This window comes from Ranitomeya imitator, chromosome 1 (assembly GCF_032444005.1).
Source record: "Ranitomeya imitator isolate aRanImi1 chromosome 1, aRanImi1.pri, whole genome shotgun sequence".
NCBI classification, from domain to species: Eukaryota; Metazoa; Chordata; class Amphibia; order Anura; family Dendrobatidae; genus Ranitomeya; species Ranitomeya imitator.
In genome coordinates, this window is record NC_091282.1 from 737,707,040 (window position 1) to 737,723,000 (window position 15,961).

Here is a 15,961-nt window from a genome sequence, read left to right on the forward strand (position 1 = left end):
TGGAGAGTAGGAAAGCCAAAAGGGTCATTTCAAAAATTGAGATCCAAACTAATATTAAAAAAGGCATGGATGATAGTGGAAGGAAAAGATGTCCATATTCCCCACGACATTCCACATGAGTCTATGATTCCTGCAGTAGGCAATTTTTGTCAGCACATGCAGCGTATCGTGCCCAGGCCTCTGTACCGTGACCGTATAGAGCATGAAGCTGTGTTTTGATTAGAAGACTGATGCTGATTCTGAGTTACTGAATAAAAGCAGTTTTTCTAGGGAAGGATGTTGAGCACTTACATGTTCATGTTCTTTACTATCCATTTTTCTAGAAGGCAATCCTTTCAAGTACTCTACGGTAATACAGCGAATAAGGAAGCTCAGTTTATTTGAAGGCACGTCCTTGAGGATGACTAATAGCTTTGTGAAGTGGCTTAGTTGCTGGGAGAACCAAAGCTGAACAAGGAAATCCTGAACTGTCAAGTTTTCTATCCATCCTGGGTTCAGAGTTTGAAAAAAAGACTAAAAGAACAACTTCAAAAGAAAAATAGCTGAAAAGAGCACGAACAGAATAAAACAAGACTAAGAGAGTATCCCAGCACTCCCTCTTCTATTCCTACCTTTTTTTATCTTGTTTGGTCTTGTTTTACAATTTAAAGTAACAAGAGGTGAAGAGAGCGGACCAAAAAGTTAAGAAGAGACCATTGCCTTGCACAAACAAGAAAAAGAATACAAAGGCACTAAATGCATGTAGGGATACAACTGGAAGCAGAGTTTGCAAGTATAAACTTAAAAGAACACTGGCCCGGCAATCTGGATGTGGCAGAAAGAGAAAGCTGCCATCAGATTTCTGAGGAGGCATGTGCTCAAAAACCTTCAAGAGACTGCAAAAAGACTGTAGCAAGATTTTATGACAACATCAATTAGGTTTCAGTTTAGGTAAAAAAAAGTGTATTGTAATTACTAAATGTCTCCATGCCCAGATTCGAAGATACATCTCTATTGATTCAAAAGCACAAGAAAAGTTGTTACCCATATTATCAAAATCCTATAAATGAGCCAAAGATGTTTGGGATTTTGTTTCGTGGAGCAATGTTATGGACCTGGTGGTTAGGAGCACCCGGAACGACCTGATGGTTAAACTCACACAGGACAAGCTCTGGGAAGTGGGAGCTCTGCTGACCGCAACCCCTAATCCTATCACACAACTAGAAATAGCCGTGGAGCGTACCTAACACTGCCTAGACGCCTCTTCACAGCCTAAGAGCTAACTAGCCCTAAAGATAGAAAATAAAGCCTACCTTGCCTCAGAGAAATTCCCCAAAGGAAAAGGCAGCCCCCACATATATTGACTGTGAGTTAAGATGAAAGTCACAAACACAGAAATGAAACAGGTTTCAGCAAAGGGAGGCCAGACTTACTAAACAGACTGAGGATAGGAAAGGTATCTTTGCGGTCAGCACAAAAAACAACAAAAAGACCACGCAGAGTGTACAAAAAGACCTCCGCACTGACTCACGGTGCGGAGGTGCCACTCTGCATCCCAGAGCTTCCAGCTAGCAAGGCAAAATCATGATAGCAAGCTGGACAAGAAAACGATGAACAAATAATTAACTAGCAGGGACTTAGCTTCTGCTGGAGTAGACAGGCCACCAGAAAGATCCAAGAGCAACTGAACCAGTACAAGAACATTGACAGCTGGCATGGAGTAACGATCTGAGTGGAGTTAAATAGAGCAGCCAGCCAAAGAATAAACTACTTCACCTGTGGAAGGAACCTCAGGAGCAGCAGCTCCACTCACAGCCACCAGAGGGAGTCCATGGACAGAACTCGCCGAAGTACCATTCATGACCACAGGAGGGAGTTCAATCACAGAATTCACAACAGTACCCCCCCCCTTGAGGAGGGGTCACTGAACCCTCACCAGAGCCCCCAGGCCGCTCAGGACGAGCCAAATGAAAGGCATGAACTAGATCGGCAGCATGAACATCAGAGGCAAAAACCCAGGAATTATCTTCCTGACCATAACCCTTCCACTTGACCAGGTACTGGAGTTTCCGTCTCGAAATACGAGAATCCAAAATCTTCTCCACCACATACTCCAACTCCCCCTCGACCAACACCGGGGCAGGAGGATCAATGGAGGGAACCATAGGCGCCACGTATCTCCGCAATAACGACCTATGGAACACATTATGGATGGCAAAAGAAGCTGGAAGGGCCAAACGAAATGACACAGGATTGAGAACTTCCGAAATCTTATACGGACCAATGAAACGAGGCTTAAACTTAGGAGAGGAAACCTTCATAGGAACATAACGAGACGACAACCAAACCAAATCCCCAACACGAAGTCGGGGACCAACACAGCGCGGGCGGTTAGCGAAACGTTGAGCCTTCTCCTGGGACAATGTCAAATTGTCCACCACATGAGTCCAAATCTGCTGCAACCTGTCCACCACAGTATCCACACCAGGATAGTCCGAAGACTCAACCTGCCCTGAAGAGAAACGAGGATGGAAACCAGAATTACAGAAAAAAGGCGAAACCAAAGTAGCCGAGCTGGCCCGATTATTAAGGGCGAACTCAGCCAAAGGCAAGGACACCCAATCATTCTGATCAGCAGAAACAAAGCATCTCAGATATGTTTCCAAAGTCTGATTAGTTCGTTCGGTTTGGCCATTTGTCTGAGGATGGAAAGCCGAAGAAAACGACAAATCAATGCCCATCTTAGCACAAAAGGACCGCCAAAACCTCGAAACAAACTGGGAACCTCTGTCCGAGACGATGTTCTCCGGAATGCCATGCAAACGAACCACATGCTGGAAAAACAATGGCACCAAATCAGAGGAGGAAAGCAATTTAGACAAGGGTACCAAATGGACCATCTTAGAGAAGCGATCACAAACCACCCAAATGACCGACATCCTTTGAGAGACAGGGAGATCTGAAATAAAATCCATGGAAATATGCGTCCAGGGCCTCTTCGGGACCGGCAAGGGCAAAAGCAACCCACTGGCACGAGAACAGCAGGGCTTAGCCCGAGTACAAGTCCCACAGGACTGCACAAAAGAACGCACATCCCGTGACAAAGAAGGCCACCAAAAGGATCTAGCCACCAAATCTCTGGTACCAAAGATTCCAGGATGACCAGCCAACACCGAACAATGAACCTCAGAGATAACTCTACTAGTCCATCTATCAGGGACAAACAGTTTCTCCGCTGGACAACGGTCAGGTCTATCAGCCTGAAACTTCTGCAGCACCCGCCGCAAATCAGGGGAGATGGCAGACAAAATTACCCCCTCTTTGAGAATACCCGCCGGCTCAGGAACACCCGGAGAGTCAGGCACAAAACTCCTTGACAGGGCATCAGCCTTCACATTCTTAGAACCCGGAAGGTACGAAACCACAAAATTAAAACGAGAGAAAAACAGCGACCATCGAGCCTGTCTAGGATTCAACCGTTTGGCAGACTTGAGATAAGTCAAATTCTTGTGATCCGTCAAGACCACCACGCGATGCTTGGCTCCTTCAAGCCAATGTCGCCACTCCTCGAATGCCCACTTCATGGCCAACAACTCTCGATTGCCAACATCATAAGTGCGCTCAGCAGGCGAGAATTTTCTAGAAAAAAAGGCACATGGTTTCATCACCGAGCCATCAGAACTTCTTTGCGACAAAACAGCCCCTGCTCCAATCTCAGAAGCATCAACCTCGACCTGAAACGGGAGCGAAACATCTGGCTGGCACAACACAGGGGCAGAAGAAAAACGATGCTTCAACTCTTGAAAAGCCTCTACAGCCACAGAGGACCAATTGACCACATCAGCACCTTTCTTGGTCAAATCAGTCAACGGTTTAGCAACAGTAGAAAAATTAGCGATGAAGCGACGGTAAAAATTAGCAAAGCCCAGGAACTTCTGCAGGCTCTTCACAGATGTCGGCTGAGTCCAATCATAGATGGCCTGAACTTTAACAGGGTCCATCTCGATAGTAGAAGGGGAAAAAATGAAACCCAAAAATGAAACCTTCTGAACTCCAAAGAGACATTTTTACCCCTTCACAAACAAGGAATTTGCACGAAGGACCTGGAACACCATTCTGACCTGCTTCACATGAGACTCCCAATCATCCGAAAAGACCAAAATATCATCCAAATATACAATCATGAATCTATCCAGGTACGCTCGGAAGATGTCATGCATAAAGGACTGAAACACAGATGGAGCATTAGAAAGCCCGAATGGCATAACCAGGTACTCAAAATGGCCCTCGGGCGTATTAAATGCTGTTTTCCATTCATCGCCCTGTTTAATTCGCACATGATTATACGCCCCTCGAAGATCTATCTTGGTGAACCAACTAGCCCCCTTAATCCGAGCAAACAAATCAGACAGCAGCGGCAAAGGGTACTGAAATTTGACTGTGATCTTATTAAGAAGGCGGTAATCAATACAAGGTCTCAAAGAACCATCCTTCTTGGCCACAAAAAAGAACCCTGCTCCCAACGGTGATGACGACGGGCGAATATGACCTTTCTCCAAGGATTCCTTTATATAACTCCACATAGCGGTGTGCTCAGGCACAGATAAATTAAACAGTCGGCCCTTAGGAAACTTACTACCAGGAATCAAATTAATAGCACAATCGCAATCCCTATGAGGAGGTAGGGCACTGGATTTGGGCTCATCAAATACATCCCGGTAATCTGACAAAAACTCAGGGACTTCAGAAGGAGTGGAAGGCGAAATTGACAGCAATGGAACATCACCATGTACCCCCTGACAACCCCAGCCGGACACAGACATAGATTTACAATCCAAAACTGGATTATGGACCTATAGCCATGGCATCCCCAAAACGACCACATCATGCAGATTATGCAACACCAAAAAGTGAATATCCTCCTGATGTGCAGGAGCCATGCACATGGTCAATTGAGTCCAATACTGAGGCTTATTCTTGGCCAAAGGCGTAGCATCAATTCCTCTCAATGGAATAGGATGCTCCAAGGGCTCCAAGAAAAAACCACAGCGCCTGGCAAACTCCAAGTCCATCAAATTCAGGGCAGCGCCTGAATCCACAAATGCCATAACAGAATAGGACGACAAAGAGCAAATCAGAGTAACGGACAAAAGAAATTTAGACTGTACTGTACCAATGGTGGCAGATCTAGCGAACCGCTTAGGGCGCTTAGGACAATCGGAGATAGCATGAGTGGAATCACCACATTAAAAACACAGCCCATTCCGACGTCTGTGTTCTTGCCGTTCAGCTCTGGTCAAAGTCCTATCACATTGCATAGGCTCAGGCCTATGCTCAGAGAATACCGCCAAATAGTGCACAGCTTTGCGCTCACGCAAGCGCCGATCGATCTGAATGGCCAAGGACATAGACTCATTCAGACCAGCAGGCGTGGGAAATCCCACCATAACATCCTTAAGGGTTTCAGAAAGACCCTTTCTGAAAATTGCCGCCAGGGCACACTCATTCCACTGAGTAAGCACAGACCCCTTTCTAAACTTCTGACAATACACCTCCGCTTCATCCTGACCCTGACACAAAGCCAGCAAGATTTTCTCTGCCTGATCCACTGAATTTGGTTCATCATAAAGCAATCCAAGCGCCAGAAAAAACGCATCTACATCACGCAATGCAGGATCTCCTGGCGCAAGGGAAAATGCCCAGTCCTGAGGATCACCAGTTCACCACGCAACAAAGAAATAATGATTTTTACTTGTTGAACAGGGTCACCAGAGGAGCGGGGTTTCAAAGCTAGAAACAGTTTACAATTATTTTTGAAATTCAGGAACTTAGATCTATCCCCAGAAAACAAATCAGGAATTGGAATTCTAGGCTCTAACATCGGATTCTGAACCACAAAATCTTGAATGTTTTGTACCCTTGCAGTGAGATGATCCACACACGAGGACAGACCTTGGATGTCCATATCTACACCTGTGTCCTGAACCACCCAGAGGTTAAGGGGAAAAGAAAGACAAAACACACTGCAGAGAAAAAAAAAGGTCTCAGAACTTCTCTTATCCCTCTATTGAGATGCATTAATACTTTGGGCCAGCTGTACTGTTATGGACCTGGTGGTTAGGAGCACCCGGAACGACCTGATGGTTAAACTCACACAGGACAAGCTCTGGGAAGTGGGAGCTCTGCTGACCGCAACCCCTAATCCTATCACACAACTAGAAATAGCCGTGGAGCGTACCTAACACTGCCTAGATGCCTCTTCACAGCCTAAGAGCTAACTAGCCCTAAAGATAGAAAATAAAGCCTACTTTGCCTCAGAGAAATTCCCTAAAGGAAAAGGCAGCCCCCACATATATTGACTGTGAGTTAAGATGAAAGTCACAAACACAGAAATAAAACAGGTTTCAGCAAAGGGAGGCCAGACTTACTAAACAGACTGAGGATAGGAAAGGTATCTTTGCGGTCAGCACAAAAAACTACAAAAAGACCACGCAGAGTGTGCAAAAAGACCTCCGCTCCGACACACGGTGCGGAGGTGCCACTCTGCATCCCAGAGCTTCCAGCTAGCAAGGCAAAATCATGATAGCAAGCTGGACAAGAAAACGAGGAACAAATAATTAACTAGCAGGGACTTAGCTTCTACTGGAGTAGACAGGCCACCAGAAAGATCCAAGAGCAACTGAACCAGTACAAGAACATTGACAGCTGGCATGGAGTAATGATCTCAGTGGAGTTAAATAGAGCAGCCAGCCAAAGAATAAACTACGTCACCTGTGGAAGGAACCTCAGAAGCAGCAGCTCCACTCACAGCCACCAGAGGGAGTCCATGGACAGAACTCGCTGAAGTACCATTCATGACCACAGGAGGGAGTTCGATCACAGAATTCACAACAGAGCAATGAGATGCTATGTGTGTAGGAGGAAGAATGAAAAGAGTACCTTGACTACAGTGAAGCATGGTGGTAACTCAGTGATGACTACAGTGAAGCATGATGGTGGCTCGGTTGTGCCTACAGTAAACCATGGTTATGGCTTGGTGATGCCTACAGTGAAGCATGGTGGTGGCTCAGTGATGATTTCAATGAAGAATTGCAGTGGTTCAGAAATCATACAATCATAGAATGTTACAGTTGGAAGGGACCTTCAGGGTCATCATGTCCCAGCTCAATGCAGTGCAGGATTCACTAAACAATCTCAGAGATGTCTGTCCAGCCTCTGTTTGAAGACTTCCATTGAAGGGGAACTCGACACCTCTCATGGCAGCCTGTTTCACTTATTGATCATCCTCATTGTCAAAATTGTTTTTCTAATATCTAATCAGTATCTTCTCCCTTTCAGTTTCATTCCATTGCTTCTCGTATTTCCATGTGCAAATGAGAATAATGATGATCCCTCTATACTGTGACATCCTTTCAGATATTCGTAGACAGCTGTTATGAACTGGTGATTCAGAACCACAATGGACCTGGTGGTTAAGAGCACAGAAAATGACCTGATAGTTACTAATCACATAGGACGAGCTCTGAGACGTGGGAACTCTGCTGACCGCAATCCCTAATCCTATCACACCACACTAGAGGTAGCCGTGGAGCGCTCCTGACCAGACCTAGGCGCCTCGGGCACAGCCTGAGAAACTAGCTAGCCCTGAAAATAGAAAAGTAAGCCTACCTTGCCTCAGAGAAATTCCCCAAAGGAAAAGGCAGCCCCCCACATATAATGACTGTGAGTAAAGATGAAAATACAAACACAAAGATGAAATAGATTTTAGCAAAGTGAGGCCCGACTTACTGAATAGGCCAAGGATAGGAAAGATAGCTTTGCGGTCAGCACAAAAACCTACAAACAACCACGCAGAGGGCGCAAAAAGACCCTCCGCACCGACTAACGGTACGGAGGTGCTCCCTCTGCGTCCCAGAGCTTCCAGCAAGCAAGACAAACCAATATAGCAAGCTGGACAGAAAAAATAGCAAACAAAAGTAACACAAGCAGAACTTATCTTATGCAGGGCAGACAGGCCACAAGAACGATCCAGGAGAGAGCAAGACCAATACTGGAACATTGACTGGAGGCCAGGAACAAGGAACTAGGTGGAGTTAAATAGAGCAGCACCTAACGACTTAACCTCGTCACCTGAGGAAGGAAACTCAGAAGCCGCAGCCCCACTCACATCCACCAGAGGAAGCTCATGGACAGAACCAGCCGAAGTACCACTCATGACCACAGGAGGGAGCTTGACCACAGAATTCACAACAGACAGCTATAAAGTCTCCTCTTACCCTTTTTTTCAGGCTAAACATTTCCTGATCCTTTAGATGCTCTTGGACTTTGCCTTATTTTTTTTTTTATTTGAAATCTGCAATATCTGGAAGTCGAGATGGATGCAACCAAAAATCCAGAAATCCTAAGAAACAAATTAATGCATTCTGTCAGGAAACTGAAGCTTTGGCATCTTTGGATCTTCCAACAAGACAATAATCCCATGCATACCATCCTCAAACTTCACTTTTGGGTTTGAAGAATTCCTGCAAGATTCTTGTCTAGCCGTCAGTCAAGTGACTAGAATCCCATAGAAAATCTTTGCGTGGATTTCTAGAAGGCAGATGCAGTAGATTATTAGTAAGCTGGAGTTCATCACTCTTGAGGAAGTAATGGCATCTGGCAATGAAATATGTTTGCAGCAGGTCATAGCAGCCAGAGGGGAAACTAACTACAAAAGATGTTTTCCATGAAGGCTCAAATAATTTTGATACTAGGGTAGTTGGTAAAAGTGGAGAAACCACTTGCTAAGCAGGCCCTTAAAGTAATAATTTTGTAATTCAATTTATCTTTGTCTACCCATTTTTATTCAAGAGTTCGCAAAATCTATTTCCCTAGTAATATCCACTTTGTTAATGTGCTGTTTCCAGCAGTTACAGCCATAGTCTGTGTCCTGCAGTAGTGCCTGTCTGGATCCTTGGGTGTCTCACCTGCTTGTTGGGTGCATGTGAGTCACCCGTCAGGGCCGTGGGGTACTCCGTACCAGGTCTGCTCACAATTAAAGGGGTGGTCACGATGGCAGCAACCCGGTCTGTGGCCCTGGGCGCCCAAGTAAAAGGGACGGTTTTTAAAGGGGTTGTAGAAATAAGGAAAGTTTGTGATGCCACCTGTGGTTCTCGGTCAGGGGTCACCGACGCTGCTTTAAGAGGTCCTCTGGGGGCGATGGTGCTGCAGCAAAGACGGTGTTGCTTCCCACAGGTGAAGCATTGTTCCCAGGGCTCCTGGTATATTTGGCAGGGATGGTGAATGCCGCAAATAATTGGAGGACACAGGGTTGCAGTCTTTACCTGGTTTACTGAGATGGTATTCAGCCTCAGTCCAGGGTACCAGTAACAGGTGTAGCTGGAGTCCGACAGCCTGAAAACTGATGGAAATCCCCTTGACAGGTCAGTTTGGGTGCCTTCCACTATGCGGTGGTCTGTGATCCCTTGCTGCCTGTAGCTCTTTAAGAAGGCCCTCTTTCTTCCCTGTTCAGGGACAATACCTGCACGGTAGGAAACTTCAGCCGTCTCTTTTGGGTCTCTGTTCACGGTGACTCTGGACTATGATTGCTGCTGTACCTCAGGTATTATGTGGCAAGTCCCTTTTAGTTTCCTGCCCTCCAGTTCTGCCGTGGGGCTTGCAGTCCCCCTCAGCCTCAGGCTCTCGGTACCCGGTTTCTGCGCTCAGCTTAGAGAGTCCCAGTAGCCGTCTTTCTCTAGCTCCTAAGTACCTCTGTGCTCCTTCACTGTCTGCTACCAACTGTCAACTGTCTGCTTGTCTGCCTAGCAACTGACTCATCCTCCCAACCAGAGAGAGCAGCTCCCCTCAAGTCAGGTGCAGAGCTCCCCCTTCTGGCCTGGAGTCAGAATGTGTTGCATGTAAGTTTACCTGCCAAAGGGATTCCTCCTGTCTCCAGGCATGGCATTACTCTCCCTGAGAGGAAGGCAATACCACTGTGCTACTTGTACTCCTGGGGTGCCACATCCCCCCCTGTTAAATCTAGTACTCCCGGACTGGGAAAAGGAAACATAAACAACAGGTTACAAAGGTGTAAAACATTTTTAAAAACATAAAACAGGTTTAAACTTATTCTTCCCTTACGGGAGGCATTTTTGGCTTAAACGTTGCGAACATATTTGCAAAAGTACACCTGGTGTTATACTAGAGTGTCCTTGTTCATTAGCAACAGTACAACAGTACCCAGTTGCCCAGGGCCCAGTGGTGTGGGAGAGCCCTGGGTAACCGCTCAGATTGACCGCCGCCATGAGGGCATTACTGCCCTGACTGGTGTATGGGCCCGGTGGGCACAGGGGGCCCGCATCAGGCCCCGTCTCATCTGTTCACCTGGCTCCTGGCTCCTACCGACGCTGCGGCAGTTTAACGTTATTGACAATCGGAGGCTGACAGCTGACATCTGTCGCAGCACGCACATCGCCGGCATCTGATGTCATTGTCAGTCGCCGGCGAGTGCGCGCTTCAGCTGCGAGGAGGGAGCTTCGCCGCTGGAGCACGGACAGTTGAGGACAACTCATCTTTTTTGCTTTTATTACGAATGGCAATCCGGGGGGCCCGGGCCAGAATGCTGGAGACACTGGGGGCATAGAGGCTGGACACACTGGGGGGGCAATATGCTGGACACACTGGGGGCAGATTGCTGGACACACTGGGGGCAGAATGCTGGACACACTGGGGGGCAATATGCTGGACACACTGGGGGCAGATTGCTGGACACACTGGGACAGAATGCTGGACACACTGGGGGCAATATGCTGCACACACTGGGGCAATATGCTGGACACACTGGGGCAGATTGCTGGACACACTGGGGGCAGATTGCTGGACATGCTGGGGCAGAATGCTGGACAAACTGGGGGCAATATGCTGGAGATACTGCGGCAATATGCTGGAGACACTGGGGGCAATATTCTGTAGACACCAGGGCAGATTGCTGGACACACTGGGAGCAGATTGCTGGGCACACTGGGGGCAGAATGCTGGACAAACTGGGGGCAAAATGCTGGACAAATTGGGGCAATATGCTGGAGACACTGGGGCAATATGCTGGAGACACTGGGGCAATATGCTGGAGACACTGGGGGGCAATATGCTGGAGACACTGGGGGCAATATGCTGGAGACACTGGGGGCCGATTGCTGGACACACTGGGTGCAGATTGCTGGACACACTGGGGGCAGATTGCTGGACACATTGGGGGCAGAATGCTGGACACATTGGGTGCAGAATGCTGGACACATTGGGGCAATATGCTTGACACCCTGGTGGCAATATGCTAGAGATACTGGGGGTAATATGCTGGAGACACTGGGGGCAATATGCTGGACACATTGGGGGCAGTATGCTGCATACACTGGGGGCAGTATGCTGGACACACTGGGGCAGATTGCTGGACACACTGGGGGCAGAATGCTGGACAAACTGGGGGCAAAATGCTGGACAAATTGGGGCAATATACTGGAGACACCGGGGGCAGAATGCTGGACACACTGGGGGCAGATTGCTGGACACACTGGGGCAAAATGCTGGACAAACTGGCGGCAGAATGCTGGACACACTGGGGCAGAATGCTGAACACACTGGGGGCAATATGCTGCACACAATGGGGGCTATATGCTGGACACACTGGGGCAGATTGCTGGACACACTGGGGGCAGAATGCTGGACAAACTGGGAGCAAAATGCTGGATACACTGGGGGCAATATGCTGGAGAAACTAGGGGCAGAATGCTGGACACACTGGGGGCAATATGCTGGACACACTGGGGCAAAATGCTGGACAAACTGGAAGCAGAATGCTGGACACACTGGGGCAGAATGCTGGACACACTGGGGGCAATATGCTGGAGACACTGGGGCAATATGATGGAGACACTGGGGCAATATGATGGAGACACTGGGGGGCAATATGCTGGAGACACTGTGGGCAATATGCTGGACACACTGAGGGCAGAATGCTGGACACACTGGGGGCAGAATGCTGGACACACTGGGGGAAGATTGCTGGACACACTGGAGCAGAATGCTGGACAAACTTGGGGCAGAATGCTGGACACACTGGGGCAGAATGCTGGACACACTGGGGGCAATATGCTGGAAACACTGGGGCAATATGCTGGAGACACTGGGGGCAATATTCTGTAGACACCAGGGCAGATTGCTGGACACACTGGGAGCAGGTTGCTGGGGGCAATATGCTTGTCACCCTGGTGGCAATATGCTAGAGATACTGGGGGCAATATGTTGGAGACACTGGGGGCAATATGCTGGACACATTGGGGGCAATATGCTGCACACACTGGGGGCAATATGCTGGACACACTTGGGCAGATTGCTGGACACACTGGGGGCAGAATGCTGGACAACCTGGGGGCAGAATGCTGGACAAAGTGGGGCAATGTGCTGGAGACACTGGGGGCAATATGCTGGAGACACTGGGTCAATTTTACTGGAGACACTGGGGGGCAATATGCTGGAGACACTGGGGGCAATATGGTGGACACACTGGGGGCAGAATGCTGGACACACTGGGGGCAGAATGCTGGACACACTGGGGGCAATATGCTGGACACACTGGGGGCAGAATGCTGGACACACTGGGGCAGAATGCTGGACACACTGGGGGCAATAGGCTGGAGACACTGGGGGTAATATGCTGGAGACACTGGGGCAGATTGCTGGACACACTGGGGGCAGATTGCTGGACACACTGGGGGCAGATTGCTGGACACATTGGGGGCAGAATGCTGGACAAACTGGGGGAAGAATGCTGGACACACTGGGGCAGAATGCTGGACACACTGGGGGCAGATAGCTGGACACACGGGGCAGATAGCTGGACACACTGGGGCAGAATGCTGGACACACTGGAGGCAGATAGCTGGACACACTGGGGGCAATATGCTGAAGACACTGGGGGCAATATGCTGGTCACACTGGGGGCAGAATGCTGTACACAATGGGGGCAGTTAGCTGGACACACTGGGGCAGAATGCTGGACACTGGGGGCAGAATGCTGAAGACACTGGGGGCAATATGCTGGTCACACTGAGTGCAGAATGCTGGACACACTGGGGCATAATGCTGGACAATCTGGGGGCAGAATGCTGGACACACTGGGGGCAATATGCTGGACACACTGGGGGCAATATACTGCAGACAGTGGGGGCAGATTGCTGGACACACTGAGGGCAGATTGCTGGACACACTGTGGGCAGATTGCTGGACACACTGGGGGCAGAATGCTGGACACACTGGGTGCAGAATTCTGGACAAACTCGGGGCTATATGCTGGACACACTGGGGCAGAATGCTGGAGACACTGGGGGCAATATGCTGGAGACACTGGGGGTAATATACTGGACACACGGGGGGCAATATGCTGGACACACTGGGGGCAATAAGCTGGACACACTGGGGCAGATTGCTGGACACACTGGGGGTCAGAATGCTGGACAAACTGGGGGCAGAATGCTGGACACACTGGGGAAGTATGCTGGAGACACTGGGGGCAATATGCTGGAGAGACTGGGGCAATATGCTGGAGACACTGGGGGCAATATGCTGGACACACTGGGGGCAGAATGCTGGACACACTGGGGCAGAATGCTGGACAATCTGGGGGCAGAATGCTGGACACACTGGGGCAGAATGCTGGACACACTGGGGGCAATATGCTGAAGACACTGGGGCAATATGCTGAAGACACTGGGGTCAATATGCTGGAGACACTGGGGGCAGATTGCTGGACACACTGGGGGCAGATTGCTGGACACACTGGGGGCAGATGGCTGGACTCACTGGGTGCAGAATGCTGGACACACTGGGTGCAGAATGCTGGACACACTGGGGGCAATATGCTGGACACACTGGGGGAAGAATGCTGGACACACTGGGGGCAATATGCTGGAGACACTGGGGGTAATATACTGGACACACTGGGGGAAATATGCTGGACACACTGGGGGCAATATGCTGGACACACTGGGGCAGATTGCTGGAGATACTGGGGCAATATTCTGGAGACACTGGGGGCAATATGCTGGACACACTGGGGGCAGAATGCTGGACACCCTGGGGGCAGAATGCTGGACACCCTGGGGGCAGAATGCTGGACACACTAGGGGCAATATGCTGGACACACTAGGGGCAATATGCTGGACACACTGGGGGCAGAATGCTGGACAAACTGGGGGGCAGAATGCTGGACACACTGGGACAATATGCTGGAGACACTGGGGACAATATGCTGGAGACACTGGGGGCAATAGGCTGGAGACACTGGGGGCAATATGCTGGACACACTGAGGGCAATATGCCGGACACACTGGGGGCAGAATGCTGGACACACTGGGGACAAAATGCTGGACACACTGGGACAGAAAGCTGGACACACTGGGGCAGATTGCTGGACACACTGAGGCAATATGCTGGACACACTGGGGCAGAATGCTGGAGACACTCGGGGCAGGATGCTGGGCACATTGGGGGCAGAGATGCTGGACATTGGGGGCAGAGATGCTGGACACTGCGGGCAGAGATGATAGACACTGAGGGCAGAGATGCTGGACACCGGGGCCAGAGATGCAGGACAATGGGGGAAGAGATGCTGGACGCTGGGGGCAGAGATGCTGGACACACTGGGGAAGGACTGGAGACAGATGGGGCAGGATTGGAGACATGGGCAGAATGTAGATACGGGGCATGCTTGGAGACATGGGGCAGAATGAAAGACATGGGGCATGACTGGAGACAGATTGTGCACGATCATGGAGCAGGATGGATATGTTGGAGACTGATGGGGCAGGATGGGGAGATCATATGGGGCAGGATTGGATACTCATGAGGGCAGGATGGGAGAACATATGGCTGATGCCAGAAATGAGATACACGGGCCAGGATGGGGGATATTATTATAATTTATTACCATAGGGACTAATTAAGGGATATTATTACTGCAGTGATGTATTTATTTTATTTTTTGAGGATACTGTTTTAAATGGGGGGCTGGTCCTGTTACTGTGTAGAGTGACACTATGTGGCCTCTTTTTCTTCATGTGGTGTAATGTAGAAGTTGGGAAAAATTAAGTAATGTGTTCTGCAAGCGGAGCTCGAGACAACTGTTATTTCCTGCAGAGACGAGCCCTGGCTGGATGAAGTGATGGCGGTCTGTGCTGGATGAAAGATGAAGGACTTCACCTAGAGACGTCACTGGTGAGTCAGTGTTACCTATAAACTGACACTATACACTGTATACTATATACAGAGGTCCTGTGTACAATGTCACCGGTGATCACTGTATTACCTCTACACAGACACTGCATACTAAATACAGATCTCCTGTGAATACTGGCACTTATGGTGATAGTATTGTGTTTTGTTTTTTTTTCTTCCTAACTGAAGGGTAAATTGACTAGATCAATGGATGTTTAACAGGTTATAGTTTCACACAGCAACTATTTTACTGAAATAATCTGGTTCAGGTATATGATGACCCCGTCACATGATCCCGTCACATGACCGGGGGGCCCACAGTGTCTGAACAGCCCGGGGCCCTGGCTACCCTTAATCCACCCCTGCTAGCACCGTACATCCAAGCATAAGTCTTGTGCTAGCCATTTGTTTCCTCTAAAATGGTGAATCTTGCGGAGGCCAGGTAGTGTTTGAACCGCTCTGTTACCGCCCATACTATGGTGAGGAACTCCAACTTGAAGGAACTATAGTTCTCGGGATTCCTTTCGGTGGGGTGAAGTTTCCTGCTGGCGTATGGCAATTACCCTTTACTTGCCTTTCTGTACCTGGGACAACACGGCTCCCAGTCTCACGTTGCTGGTGTCTGTGTACAGCACGAACGGTTGGTCATATTCTGGGTAGGTCAGTACCTCATCTCCCGTGAGAGCCAACTGCAACCGAGCGAAGGATTCCTCCAGTCTGTCGTTTCAGTCAAACG